Source organism: Jatropha curcas, chromosome 10, assembly GCF_041381405.1.
Source record: "Jatropha curcas cultivar XTBG-Jc1 chromosome 10, XTBG_Jcur_1.0, whole genome shotgun sequence".
NCBI classification, from domain to species: domain Eukaryota; kingdom Viridiplantae; phylum Streptophyta; class Magnoliopsida; order Malpighiales; family Euphorbiaceae; genus Jatropha; species Jatropha curcas.
The window spans coordinates 12199564-12215793 of record NC_143160.1 but is presented as its reverse complement, the minus strand read 5'-3'; the positions used below and the strand labels follow the sequence as shown (position 1 = coordinate 12215793).

The window sequence follows — 16230 nt, the reverse complement described above, 5'->3', positions numbered from 1 at the left end:
AAATATTATATTTTTTTATCACATTTAATAGATACCTTATTTAATCAAATTACCTTTATTTTTTGAATCAATATTATTAAAATTGTAAAGATATTATATTTTTTTACAACATTTAATAGATACCTTATTTAGTATATAATATAGTTTCTTAGTAGAATTTAGGTTTGAATGGAAATTTTTTGGAATAGAAAATTTTGATTTGGAATTTTTTTATGTTGCCCCTAATAATTGATATGTTATATATTCTTGTTATTTTTTTAAAAAAATATACATTAAAATAGAAGAGAAATATTATTTTATCCTTCTATTTTGTTAAAATTATTCAAAAAAAAAAATTAATGAAGACCATATAAATTTTTTTATAATATATTAATAACATTTAATAACATAATATTAAGACTTATTTTTCAACAGCATAAAAGGACTTAAATTTGATAGTAAAATTTTTAATAAATTTTTGAAATAACCCGAATTTTTGTTTTCAAAGATTTTTCATTTAAATTTAATAAACTGACAGCGTGAAAAATGTATTTAAATATTTAAACGTGAATTAATAATTTGTACAGTGATAAACCGAATCGAAAACCAATTAAAAATAAAAAAAAATGAAAAAAAAAAATGAAAACCAAAGATTTGGGCCGAATCGAACCGAATCGACCCAAATCATCTAGAAACATCTTCTTTCTTTTATCTTCACGCTCAACTCATCTCACTCACTCAGTCCAGCACCTTCCGACCACCACGCAGCGCCACCAGCCAGCCTTCTCCTCCACTTTCTTCTTCTTTCTTTTCTTTTCTTTTCTTTTCTTTTCCTTCTTTTCTTTTCTTTTCCTTCTTTCCCTTCTTCCCTGCGTCTGCGTCGAGCTCAGCCAGCATCAGCAGAGACGCGAGACACCACCACGAGCTCAGCCAGTCGCACCGCCTCCATCGCGCGCCAGCACCGTCTTTCTGCTCCTCCGCGCGCCACAGCCAGTAGCTCCGCTTTCTGCCAGATCGCGCAGCGCACGGCAGCAGCACGATCTCCACCTTGTCGCGCCACCACCGTTGCCTTGCTGCCCCGCCATTGCTCTGCCACAACAGATCGCGCCTCTGCCGACGTCACAGCAGCTTTGCCGCTGCTCCAGTGCATTTCCGGCCACCGCTTGACAGTCCCAGCGTGTGTACTTTGATCCAACACGCGTAAGAATTCCCGATCTAGCGAAAATTAAACAAAAGATTATATTTTGGGGTAACAAAATTAATGTTAATAATTTTAGTTAAATTAATTTTATTATTGTAGTTAATTTATTTAGTTAATTTAATTTAGTAATTGTGAGTAGTTAAATTAAGTTAATTTAATTTTCAGTATTGATTTATAATATAAATGTTGATATAATTAAAATCCATTGATTAATTTATTGAGGAATTTTGATGATAATATCATGAACGGAATGGAATGAGGAATTGAGAATTTAAGGTAATGTTGATATTGATATTCGGATGGAGGATGAGAAAATTGAATTGATTGATTGATTGCCTGATGGATGGGCTGTGTGGTTTGGAGTTATTAGATAAATTGTTGATATTCTAATAGGTAGATAGTCCAATTTTTAGGGGAGATGCTGCCGAAATTTCGGTAGACAATGAAATAAATGTCGGTAGGAAATAAAATAGATTTCAGAAGAAATAAATAAAATAGAGTTCGGTAGAAAAATAAAAAGTTGTTACAGAAAAGAAATTAAATATCGCGATTAAATTACGTAGAAAAATTTAGAATATAAAATAAAATTCTAAGAGTGGTAAAGAAATACTTTATCTGATATAGTTACTTTTGTTTTGTGTCATTCTTAAATTTCTTAGATCGCCCGGGTCCATCTAGTGCTCCTCCAAGACAGAATCAAAGCTAGAACTTCGCTCTCCACCACTGTGAGTAATAATAAATAATGCATATCAACATGCATTTGCATAGCATTTTTTTTACAAACCTTATATATATATATATATATATATGACTTGTAATTCTTTAGTCGTTAGTCTTTATTAAAGTCTTTGGTCTACTTTAAAGTCATAAGTCATTAGTCTTAGTTTTTGTTGGTATATATATTCTTTTAGTCTTAAAGTCTTTATCCTTAAAGTTTATATACGATAAAATTTAAAAAGCATAAGTCTTTTGTTTTCAAAGTCTTTAGTCTTTAATTTTTGTTGGCATCAGAGCCATTAGATTTAGTGTTACGTGGTAGAGATACATAAAAAGTCTTCATTTTATGATATATAATAAAAGGTTTTGGCTTTGCCTACTGAACCCACGCCTACTGAACCCATGAGTAAGTCTCATGTGAGTGGCATCTAACGGGTATAACCAGGAAGGGTATAACCAGGTAGTCAAAAAATTTTATCGTATATAATAAAATGGATTCTTTCTTATGTAGATCGGCTAGTGGTAATAGATCTGAAGACTCCGATAACTCAGAAATTAAAAGAGTCATAAGTAGAAATGAATTAATTTTGCAAGATTTTAGTAAAGCAATTGATGAATGGGAAATTCCTAAAGTTGATAAAGAACAAATATATAAAGTATCTAAATTTAATTTATTTAAAACAGATTATGTAATTAAAACCGAAGAAAGAGATTTTCAATTAAGTAAACCCTTTGAAAGAATAACTCTTTTATCTTCTAAAACTTTACAACATCATAAAAGTAAAAATATAAATATATTCATATAGGATTAATACAAGTTGGTATAAAACCTTTAACTAGAGAAGGATTAAACACTAGTATACTTGCAGTAGTAAGAGATGCTAGATTTTTAAATTTTCAAGATTCTTTATTAGAATCAGTTGAAACTAGCTTAAGTGAAGGACCGATCTCCTTTGAGGTCTATCCAGATATGACTGTCTCATTAAATGATTTAAATATTCTAGAAAGTATAGTTTTGGAAATTAAAACTCATAATTATAAGATGAAGCAAGGATCAATTCCTATAGCTTTAATATATAAAATTCATTATAAAGCAATGAATTCAGCTTTTGAAACTAAATATAAGTTACAACCTAAAATTGGTGAAACACGATTTTTGCAAACAGACTTAACTAAAACTAACACAGTAATTCCTAAAACTATTCAATGGAAAGATATTACTCTTCCAGATGAATGGATATTGGAAGGGGTCGTACCTCCTCCTGCTCCAGAACCAGTAAAACCAAATGTCAATTTACAAAAAATTGAATAATTTGAAGATGGTAAAGTAACATTAAAATTTAATCGTAGTCAAAGTATGAGGTATACAGGGTCATCTTCGTCTGTTACAACAGATGACAATGATAAACCTAGTTCCTCTATACCTTCTGTGATCTATGCTAAATATAAAGAACCTGAGCATAAACCTATTATTCAGACTTTAGTAAAACCTAGGTATTCCACTTCGGATATTCCAAATAAAATGAAAGGAGTCGATTATAGTCATTCTATCCCACAGGCAGTTTATAATCCTGTAGATAATTATGTTAATCAACAGTCCAACTTAGTACATACATCTCCGGAATCACCAACGGCTTCAGCTATAACTGAAAATGTTAGTGATATCAACAGAGAATTAAATGTCCTTAGTAAAAACGATATTGAAAAAAGTTTAATAAAAGAAATATCTAAAACTAGGAATTTAATAAAAATAAAAAAGATATTAAAAACTTATACTTTCGAAGAATTAAAATTTGAATATCTAAATTATAAATTAAATAACTCAACTGAAATTAAATTTTTTGATTGGTATAACCTAATTAAGGAGAAACAATCTGATAAAAGTTTAAATCCAATCACTATTCGCGATAAAAGACCAGAATGGATAGTAAATGAACAAACAATAAAAAGTGATTTTCCTCCTAAAACAATTAGTAAATTAAAACATCAAGATCATGAAATTATATGTGCACCATATAAAGTTGCTCGAGATAATGATACAAATAGTAAGATAATTGAACAAAATAACTTTAGTAATGCAAGTTTAATTTGTTTAAACTCACAATTAAAACGAATAGAACATATGTTAGAAGATAAACCTTTAGTGTCAGAAACCATAAAAGGCAAAGAAACTGTAAAAACTCACATGTTTAAACCTTATCAAATTTCTCACTCAAGTAAACAAGAATTTGTAAATAAATTAAAAGATCAATTGAGTAAACTTGAGGTTCATTCAGCAACTACTCAACATGTAGCTCCTGCCACTACTGAAGCCTCTAGAAATATAAACATTATAGAAGAAAACACCAACTCTGATGTCAGCGAACCTGACTCAGAAAATGCTAAACAATTTGAATTAAATCCTATAAATCATCATCGAGAAATAGTAAATAGGGCACCAGACTTAGGCATTATTGATAAACCTAACACTATATCTCAATTTAAATATAATGCTTCAACAATCTATGAATGGAACATAGATGGTTTAAGTGAATATAATATATTAAGTATTTTATAACAAATGACTATGGCTGTAAATGCTTATAAAACGCAGTCAATTATTTTTGATAAAGCTATTGCAGAAATCCTTATTGCTGGATTTACTGGACAACTTAAAGGTTGGTGGGACTATCATCTCACTGAACAACAACAACTAGAAATTTTAAATTCAATTCAAGTCAATGATGAAGGTGAACCCATATATGATGAAAATGGTGAAGTAATTCAGGATGCTGTGTCATCTTTAATTCTCACTATTTCACTTTATTTTATTGGGGATCCATCTCACTTAAAAGATAAAAATGCAGAATTACTTAGTAATTTAAAATGTAAACACTTAGGTAATTTTCAAGAATATAAAACTACTTTTCTAACTAGGTTAATGTTAAGGGAAGACTCTAATCAAAGCTTCTGGAAAGAAAAGTTTTTGGCTGGACTACCTTATTTCTTAGGAGAAAAAGTAAGGAATAATATTAAACAACAATATGGTCAACCTATACCATACAGTAACTTAACTTATGGTCAATTAATTAGTATAATTTAAAAAGAAGGTTTACAAATTTGTCATGATTTAAAACTTCAACGAACAATAAAATATGAAATGCAGAAAACTAAAAAAGAATTAGGATCATTTTGTAAACAATTTGATTATACTTTAAAATCTCCACAGAAATGTGATGGACAATGCTCGCGAACACATAAATCTAAAAAATAGTATAAAAATAAATATTATAAAAGACAATACAGGTCTACACCTAGTCAAGATAAATTTTATTCTAAAGAAAAATATAAACCCCATAGGAAGTCTAAAAGAAAGCAACAAGCTAAAAATTCAAATAAAACCTCTTGTAAAGATTTAACTTGTTATAATTGTGGTGAAAAGGGACATACTTCAAAATTTTGTAAATTTAATAAAAAGATAAATGAATTACATTTAGATGAAGAAGTATTAAATAAAATCCACGAATTATATCTTGATTCTGATTCTTCAGAATCTGAGGTTATAGAAAGTGAAAATCAAATTGATGAATTAGGTATAACAACTAGTTCATCTGATTATTCTATAAATATGTTATCTAAAGATCAGAGTACACTTTTGGAAGTAGTAAATTCTATAGATGACCAATACACTAAAGCTAAACTCCTTCAAAAACTCATTAAAAGTTTTGACGAAACCCAGATAGTAAGAGAGGATATAACTCCTAAAATTCAACATAATACTTATGATCTCACAACTATATTAAATAAAAATAAGCATAAAAAAGTAGAAGCAGAAAATTCCACTAGTAATTTAAAAAATGAAGTTAGAAACCTAAAGAAGGAAGTTAGTGAATTAAAACGACAATTTCAACTTCATGATAGACTAATAAAGGTATTAGAATCTCAACTTATTTCTAGTTCTTCTTCTGATGAAGCAGAACCAGATAAAGATGAAATAAATCAATTAGATGAAGATGTAGATAGTAATTTTCTAAACTTATTACAAGAAATAACTTCAAGAAAATATTTGGTAAAAATAAACATTCAGGTAAATGATTTTGTGATAGATGCAATTGCACTATTTGATACAGGTGCAGATTTAAATTGTATAAAATCGGATTTAATCCCTAAAAGATATTGGTCAAAAACTAATGAAAAACTAAGTACTGCAAATAAATCTAAATTAGAAATTATAGGTAAAACAGATGCACAAATAGTAAACCAAGGTTTAGAAATAAACACAATATTTCTTTTATCACCTCAAATAAATTATATGGTTATATTAGAAACTCCTTTTATAAACCTAATAACACCATATTCAGTTAAAGAGGATTGTATTAAATTTAAAATAAGAAATAGTACAGTTAAGTTAGAATTCACTGAAAAACCAAAGAAGAAGCAATTAAATCTCTTAAAAGCTCATTCAATTAAAATATTAGAGATCAATTCTTTAATTAAATCTAGAGAAGAAGATCTAAAAGATACAAGAAATAATATGTGTTTAAACAAAATTAAACAACAATTAGAGACTAAAAAAATACAAGATAAAATCACAACATTAAAAGAATCTATGGAAAAGGAACTATGTGTTGATCATCCACATGCTTTTTGGGATCGTAAAAAACACATAGTAGACTTACCATATGAAAAAGATTTTGATGAGAAAACTATTAAAACTAAAGCTAGACCAATTCAGATGAGTCCTGAATTGATAGAGCATTGTAAAAATGAAATTCAGGATTTACTCAATAAAAAATTAATATCTAAATCTAGAAGCCCATGGTTTTGTGCAGCTTTTTATGTTAATAAAAATGCTGAAATAGAACGTGGAGTGCCAAGATTAGTAATCAATTATAAACCTTTAAATACAGTTTTAAAATGGATTAGGTATCCAATTCCCAATAAAAAAGATCTTTTAAAGAAATTATATAATGCAAATATTTTTAGTAAATTTGATATGAAATCTGGCTACTGGCAGATTCAAATTGCTCCTCAAGATAGGTATAAAACAGCATTTACAGTTCCATTTGGCCAGTATGAATGGAATGTAATGCCTTTTGGTTTAAAAAATGCTCCTTCTGAATTTCAGAGGATCATGAATGATATTTTCAACTCTTATTCTAAATTTTGTATTGTATATATTGATGATGTGCTTATTTTTAGTACAACACTTGAAGAACATTTTAAACATTTAAAAACCTTTTGTATGGTTATTAAACAAAATGGTTTAGCATTAAGTAAAACTAAAGTAGATTTGTTTAAAACTAAAATTAGATTTTTAGGACACTATATTGAACAAGGTAAGCTCCAACCCATCAAAAGAACACTTGTTTTTGGAGAGAAATTTCCAGATGAAATCACTAATAAACTCCAACTACAACGATTTCTTGGTTGTTTAAATTATGTTATTGATTTTTATCCTAATCTAAATTGCATGATAAAACCATTGCATGATAGATTATGTAAAAATCCTCCTCCTTGGACGGAAAAGCATACTCAATTAGTACAAAAGATAAAATCTTTAGTAAAAGAAATACCTTATTTATATATTCCTAATCCTATAGCATTTAAAATTGTTGAAACTGATGCTTCAGATATAGGATATGGTGGTATTTTAAAGCAACAACTTGATGGTAAAGAGCGTATAATCCAATACACTTCAGGCTATTGGAACCCCGCTCAACTTAACTACTCCACTATTAAAAAAGAAATTTTGAGTATAGTACTATGTATCAATAAATTTCAGTCTGATTTATTAAACCAAAAATTTTTATTACGTATTGATTGTCAATCTGCTAAAGATGTTTTACAAAAAGATGTTAAAAATCTTGCCTCTAAACAAATTTTTGCAAGATGTCAAGCATTATTAAGTGTTTTTGATTTTTTTTTAATATAAAATACAAACTTTATTTACTTACAAAATATAAATACAAGATTTAAAACTTACAAGAGTTTTAGATTTAGACTTTCTCCAACTTGAACGCTTACAGCTTGAACTAGGAGCGAAGAAGGAGAGAGGGATTATGGTTAATAACTAAAATTAAACTTATGCCTTCACAAGGGGAGAGGCTCCCTTTATATAGAAAAAACAAAGAATCTTCTTTCTGTTTACTTTTTACTGTTGATGCACATTACTCTGTTACGAAATTTTACTGTAGAGAAATAGTGCTTGGTCGGCCATTGGAACTTGCCTTTTACTGTAGAGACACGTGAAGGAATAAGGTTCCTTCTGCCTTTTAATCAGATGAGGGCGAAGTGTCCTTCTTTTTCTTTTCTTTTCTTTTCATTTTGCTTTTTTGTTTTAACTTTGCTTTTTACTATTATTGATTGAAGAATATCATCATTACTATCTTTACTTGAAACAAGGGAAGATGATGATGTTGACGAAGAGGAGGACGCCATGTCTGCCCATTTGGCTTTGCCTTTAAGACTGGGTTTGGATGACGATTTATCTGAAAAACCTGCTTGCGGTTTACTTGAGGAGGTTTTTACTGGAGAATCTGTGGAAAGTTGCTGGAACATTTCCTGGCAAATTCTTTTATACTCATCAGGAGTTTTAGTTGCTGCTAACCTGGCTTGACACTGTGCCTTTTGAATGCCAAATGTGGGTTGATCCGTTAAAGCAAGTGTATTGGCATAGGTTAATACAGGTGTTTGAGAGAGTTTATTTCGAATCCATTGATTAATTTTAAGTTCAGTAGTAGAGTTCTTGAAAGAGCCCCACCATTTAATTTTGTGTCGTTTTACCAACATAGGAATTTGAGTTCCTATGGCATACTGAGTGTCCAAATACCATTGATATACCCAGGGCGTAAAGAAGGCCATACAGTAGTACATTAAGGATGGAATATGAGCTTCTTCAGGTCTAGGTTTATAATGGGCTTTAAAGTACTGATATAAAGAGATGATAGGAGGAGGGAGAATATCATTGGATAAACCCCTTGTTTGCCACCATTTTTTAAACCAGTTTGGAATCTTTAAATCAGTACGAAAAGACTGATCAAAATAAATTAACCACGAATGAGTAGCAGTGGGATTTTGAATATAGAAAACTTTTTCCCATGCTTCTTTATAGTCAAAATAATTATAAGTAGTGCTATGCACATGCTTATATAAAACTTTGAATTTTACTGGAGTAGAAAGAGATGGTGCATGCCAATCTTTGGGGTGAATAACCCGTTGGATTTTAATGGAAGAGTACAAAATAATAGATTTATTTTTAGGATCAAAATTATGTTTAATTTTTACGTATTCAGTATCAAGTAAATTTTTTTTTTTTTTTTTACAATAATTTTTTTTTTTTTAGATAAACCTTATTTATATCTTATATATGGAGAATCCAAAATGTCAGAATTAACAATGCCTTTAAGTAATTGAGGCAAAGAAGCAAATGTAGTAAAAATACAATTAATTGAGTACAATCTGCTGAAACGAGCCAAGAAAGTAGCTGCTTGATTCCCCTCACGATAGATGTGGCAGAAAGAGACATTGAATCCCGAGACTAAATTCTTGATCTGAATGACAAACCGAGGCGTTCTAGCTGAAGTTGAGGAACAGTATCAAGTAAAATATTATGATAATATTCCTGAGGTTTTGAAAGATCATTTGGAGCAAAATACCAATCCTCAGGGTAATAATGTTTTAAAATCAACCAAGGATTAATATTATTATATCCATCCTCGATCTCTATTTCATAATCAAAAATATTTTTAACAAACCATTTATGTATACCTTGAGTGGTATACTGGATTTTTGGCAAATCCACAGCCATTAACGGATTTGATAAGTCTTTACTGTCTACCGTTTGAGACAGACTAGCCGTACCATGAACGGGTACGATCGTTTTAAGTTTAGAAGACATACCTGCATCCTCTGTGGAAGAAGATGCTATACCTTGCAACGCCTTTAAAACTTCAGGGGATTGACTGAGTTGTTCAATCCATTTTTGAAGATGTTTAGAGGTTTTAGTGTTTAAAGTTGGGGTTTTAATGAGGTCTTCGGAATGCTCGGAAAGAGCTTTAGTGGGTGAGTCAGAGTCCTCTTTAATGGCTTTACCCTTGTCCTTTTTCTTTCCCATTGTGCTGTAAGAATTCGCGAGTAAAAAAGTCTGGAATATTATTTTTATGACCAGGAATAAATTTAATATCAAAATCAAAAACACTTAATAATGCTTGCCATCTTGCAAAAATTTGTTTAGAGGCAAGATTTTTAACATCTTTTTGTAAAACATCTTTAGCAGATTGACAATCAATATGTAATAAAAATTTTTGGTTTAATAAATCAGATTGAAATTCATTAATACTTAGTACTATACTCAAAATTTCTTTTTTAATAGTGGAGTAGTTAAGTTGAGCGGGGTTCCAATGGCCTGAAGTGTATTGGATTATACGCTCTATACCATCAAGTTGTTGCTTTAAAATACCACCATATCCTATATCCGAAGCATCAGTTTCAACAATTTTAAATGCTATAGGATTAGGAATATATAAATAAGGTATTTCTTTTACTAAAGATTTTATCTTTTGTACTAATTGAGTATGCTTTTCCGTCCAAGGATGAGGATTTTTACATAATCTATCATGCAATGGTTTTATCATGCAATTTAGATTAGGATAAAAATCAATAACATAATTTAAACAACCAAGAAATCGTTGTAGTTGGAGTTTATTAGTGATTTCATCTGGAAATTTCTCTCCAAAAACAAGTGTTCTTTCGATGGGTTGGAGCTTACCTTGTTCAATATAGTGTCCTAAAAATCTAATTTTAGGTTGTAACTTATATTTAGTTCCAAAAGCTGAATTCATTGCTTTATAATGAATTTTATATATTAAAGCTATAAGAATTGATTCTTGCTTCATCTTATAATTATGAGTTTTAATTTCCAAAACTATACTTTCTAGAATATTTAAATCATTAATGAGACAGTCATATCTGGATAGACCTCAAAGGAGATCGGTCCTTCACTTAAGCTAGTTTCAACTGATCCTAATAAAGAATCTTGAAAATTTAAAAATCTAGCATCTCTTACTACTGCAAGAATACTAGTATTTAATCCTTCTCTGGTTAAAGGTTTTATTCCTACTTGAATTAACCCTATATGAATATATTTATATTTTTTACTCTTATGGTGTTGCAAAGTTTTAGAAGATAAAAGAGTTATTCTTTCAAAGGGTTTACTTAATTGAAAATCTCTTTCTTCGGTTTTAATTACATAATCTATTTTAAATAAATTAAATTTAGAAACTTTATATATTTGTTCTTTATCAACTTTAGGAATTTCCCATTCATCAATTGCTTTACTAAAATCTTGCAAAATTAATTCATTTCTATTTATGACTCTTTTAATTTCTGAGTTATCGGAGTCTTCAGATCTATTACTACTAGCCGATCTACATAGGAAAGGATCCATTTTATAATATACGATAAAATTTTTTGACTACGTGGTTATACCCTTCCTGGTTATACCCGTTAGATGCCACTCACATGGGACTTACTCATGGGTTCAGTAGGCGTGGGTTCAGTAGGCAAAGCCAAAACCTTTTATTATATATCATAAAATGAAGACTTTTTATGTATCTCTACCACGTAGTACTAAATCTAATGGCTCTGATACCAACAAAAATTAAAGACTAAAGACTTTGAAAACAAAAGACTTATGCTTTTTAAATTTTATCGTATATAAACTTTAAGGATAAAGACTTTAAGACTAAAAGAATATACAAAAATTAAAGACTAAAGACTTTGAAAACAAATGACTTATGCTTTTTAAATTTTATCGTATATAAACTTTAAGGATAAAGACTTTAAGACTAAAAGAATATATATACCAACAAAAACTAAGACTAATGACTTATGACTTTAAAGTAGACCAAAGACTTTAATAAAGACTAACGACTAAAGAATTACAAGTCATATATATGTAGAGAGCTAAGATTATTACTAGGATTTAAATAAATACAGATACAAATATTTAAAGATAAATTATAACTGTGAACTAAAATACTATGATTAATTGGGTTTATATGAATACTTATATAATTCATTAAGTATGATTTTACTTCAGAATTAACATACAGTTTACACAGTATTTCTGATGTGGAAGATCAGACTAAGCTGCATCCACAGAGCATACTTATAACAAATTTAATCAACAATTTAGCTCAAAGGTTTAGGGTTCCTGCAACCTTAACCTGGGATCCCCAGAATTAAGTCAGAGTGTGGAGGGAGAAGAGAAAGGTGCCGTAAACATGGGCTTACAATAGTAGCAGTTTAATATAAAATACCAACATAATTTTGATCCTAAAAATAAATCTATTATTTTGTACTCTTCCATTAAAATTCAACGGGTTATTCACCCCAAAGATTGGCCTGCACCATCTCTTTATACTCTAGTAAAATTCAAAGTTTTATATAAGCATGTGCATAGCACTACTTATAATTATTTTGACTATAAAGAAGCATGGGAAAAAGTTTTCTATATTCAAAATCCCACTGCTACTCATTCGTGGTTAATTTATTTTGATCAGTCTTTTCGTACTGATTTAAAGATTCCAAACTGGTTTAAAAAATAGTGGCAAACAAGGGGTTTATCCAATGATATTCTCCCTCCTCCTATCATCTCTTTATATCAGTACTTTAAAGCCCATTATAAACCTAGACCTGAAGAAGCCCATATTCTATCCTTAATGTACTACTGTATGGCCTTCTTTACACCCTGGGTATATCAATGGTATTTGGACACTCAGTATGCCATAGGAACTCAAATTCCTATGTTGGTAAAACGACACAAAATTAAATGGTGGGGCTTTTTCAAGAACTCTACTACTGAACTTAAAATTAATCAATGGATTCGAAATAAACTCTCTTAAACACCTGCATTAACCTATGCTAATACACTTGCTTTAACGGATCAACCCACATTTGGCATTCAAAAGGCACAGTGTCAAGCCAGGTTAGCAGCAGCTAAAATTCCTGATGAGTATAAAAGAATTTGCCAGGAAATGTTCCAGCAACTTTCCACAGATTCTCCAGTAAAAACCTCCTCAAGTAAACCGCAAGCAGGTTCTTCAGATAAATCGTCATCCAAACCCAGTCTTAAAGGCAAAGCCAAATGGGCAGTGTTGGCTCAAGGTCAATTTTATCTTGAGATTTTGATGATTATACAAAACAAATAAATTTAATATTATTGTATGTGCTAATATTATTTTATGCAGAAATTATTGTTGAAAATTATTGAAGAAATGAAGTTCTTACATCCCAAGATTTTTATTTGAAGACCATGAAGATTAATGAAGATATTTTCTATTGGTTAGTATTATAATAAGTCTTAGGAAATTATTGTAGGATAGAGAGTAAATGATATTATAAGCACAAATCTATTTTATCTCTCTCAAAATTATTTTGAAATGTTTTAAAATAAATTTATTAAGATGATATAGCCAAAATCTTTACTCTTCACGTTTTTCCATCTAAAATATCTTTGGAGTAAATATTCTTGGTAGCTATTAAATGAAATTCTGCAAAAAGTATTTTCTGATCTAAAAAGCAGTTTCTGATTTAATACAGCTATCTGTTTCTGATATAAATGTTACACTGTTTTCTAAACTGAACCTTTCATCTCCAAACCTTGCATGTGTGAATATTAAATGTGGTCTGACAGCCCTTTTAATTGCAACCCATGCATTGCCTCGTTAGTTTAAAAAAAAACATCAGAAATTTCATTGCTCATTAAAGGAAAAACTCTCAACGTTAACTTCAAAGAGAATATCATCTTTTCATATAAAAACTCTTTCCTCTCTTAAAAAGAATGGGTTTTGCAAAAGAGTATGAGTCCATTGCTTAAAGCTTAAATCTCTCAAAGCTCTCTCTTTAATCCCCCTATTTCTTTTCGTCTCTTTGCTTCAAGAAAAATTTTTAAGAGAAAAGAAAATTTATTAACAACATTTTCTGAAGAACAGTTCTGATCTTTAAATCTGTTTTCTAAATTCGTTTTCTGTTCTTCCTGTGCTTATATTTGCATTTCTCTCTGTCTATATAGATTTTGTAATCTGTTGTAGACAGGCTCTTTATTTGAAAAACTTTTGTGTAATAGCTTAGGTGAAAAGCTATGGTGTTATAGGTTATCAAGCGACCTTCTCCTTGTGTGAGATTCTAATGTCTTGATTTGAGTTTCTGATCTCTGCAAAATCAGAAAGGGGTTGAGGTTAACTAGAACCTTTGAAAAATCTAATGGGATAAAGGTTAGATCTAGCTGTTGATCTATTTCCTTGTATTGTTGGTTTGTCTCTTACCCTTGAAAAGAGATAACATAGTGGAGGATCTCAAGATGCGTCTTGGGGAGTGGATGTAGGCGAGTTAGTGCCGAACCACTATAAATCTCTGTGTTTATCTTCTTTTACTTTCTGAAGTTCTGCTTGATTATATTCTATTTACGCAACTGTTAATCTGTTTAGAAATGTGATGTTGTTAATGAGTTTCTGATTCTAATCGTGAATAAGCTTTATCTCTGTGAAACATTAGAACTCTGGATTTCTGTATTGTGATTATACCAAGTTCTAATCTGTCCTTCTATATTCAGTGTAATTCACAATTTGAATCATAATCAGTTTTCTAATCTTGCTTAAGCTTTGTGAAGCTGTTCTAATCGCAATAGCTGTTCTTCACAGAGTCTTTCTAAACTTGTTTAAGCTTTGTGAAGCTGTTCTAATCGCAATAGCTGTTCTTCACAGAGTCTTTCTAAACTTGTTTATGCTTTGTGAAGCAGTTCTAAATCCAATAATTGTTCTTCACAGAGTCTTTCTAATCTTGCAATAAGCTTTGTGAGGAAGTTCTAAACTTGATAACTAACTCTCACAAATGCTTTCTAATTCCGCTGCAATAGAATTCTGATTTTTGTTTTTAAAAGTTAAATTTTTAGAAAACCCAATTCACCCCCCCTCTTGGGTTGTGCCATACATAAACGGGACCCACAGGCAGACATGGCGTCCTCCTCTTCGTCAACATCATCATCTTCCCTTGTTTCAAGTAAAGATAGTAATGATGATATTCTTCAATCAATAATAGTAAAAAGCAAAGTTAAAACAAAAAAGCAAAGTGAAAAGAAAAGAAAAGAAAAAGAAGGACACTTCGTCCTCATCTGATTAAAAGGCAGAAGGAACCTTATTCCTTCACCTGTCTCTACAGTAAAAGGCAAGTTCCAATGGCCGACCAAGCACTATTTCTCTACAGTAAAATTTCGTAACAGAGTAATGTGCATCAACAGTAAAAAGTAAACAGAAAAAAGATTCTTTGTTTTTTCTATATAAAGGGAGCCTCTCCCCTTGTGAAGGCATAAGTTTAATTTTAGTTATTAACCATAATCCCTCTCTCCTTCTTCGCCCCTAGTTCAAGCTGTAAGCGTTCAAGTTGGAGAAAGTCTAAATCTAAAACTCTTGTAAGTTTTAAATCTTGTATTTATATTTTGTAAGTAAATAAAGTTTGTATTTTATATTAAACTGCTACTATTGTAAGCCCGTGTTTACGGCACCTTTCTCTTCTCCCTCCACACTCTGACTTAATTCTCGGGATCCCAGGTTAAGGTTGCAGGAACCCTAAACCTTTGAGCTAAATTGTTGATTAAATTTGTTATAAGTATGCTCTGTGGATGCAGCTTAGTTTGATCTTCCACATCAGAAATACTGTGTAAACTGCATGTTAATTCTGAAGTAAAATCATACTTAATGAATTATATAAGTATTCATATAAACCCAATTAATCATAGTATTTTAGTTCACAGTTATAATTTATCTTTAAATATTTGTATCTGTATTTATTTAAATCCTAGTAATAATATTAGCTCTCTACATATATATGACTTGTAATTCTTTAGTCGTTAGTCTTTATTAAAGTCTTTGGTCTACTTTAAAGTCATAAGTCATTAGTCTTAGTTTTTGTTGGTATATATATTCTTTTAGTCTTAAAGTCTTTATCCTTAAAGTTTATATACGATAAAATTTAAAAAGCATAAGTCTTTTGTTTTCAAAGTCTTTAGTCTTTAATTTTTGTATATTCTTTTAGTCTTAAAGTCTTTATCCTTAAAGTTTATATACGATAAAATTTAAAAAGCATAAGTCTTTTGTTTTCAAAGTTTTTAGTCTTTAATTTTTGTTGGTATCAGAGCCATTAGATTTAGTGCTACGTGGTAGAGATACATAAAAAGTCTTCATTTTATGATATATAATAAAAGGTTTTGGCTTTGCCTACTGAACCCACGCCTACTGAACCCATGAGTAAGTCCCATGTGAGTGGCATCTAACGGGTATAACCAGGAAGGGTAT

The 16230-nt window shown here is 30.2% G+C and overlaps 1 long non-coding RNA gene across 8 annotated transcripts in view; it reads left to right on the top strand.

Moving 5' to 3' along the window:
- Positions 1-729: 729 nt before the first annotated feature.
- Positions 730-16230, top strand: part of LOC149493104 (uncharacterized) — a 33743-nt gene continuing 18242 nt past the window's right edge. For 2 of the 8 annotated variants that reach the window (XR_016322967.1, XR_016322964.1), the window contains exons 1-2: positions 730-1179; positions 1840-1905. This is a non-coding gene — a long non-coding RNA (uncharacterized LOC149493104). The other 6 variants (XR_016322965.1, XR_016322968.1, XR_016322963.1 and 3 more) reach the window with 6 other exon arrangements.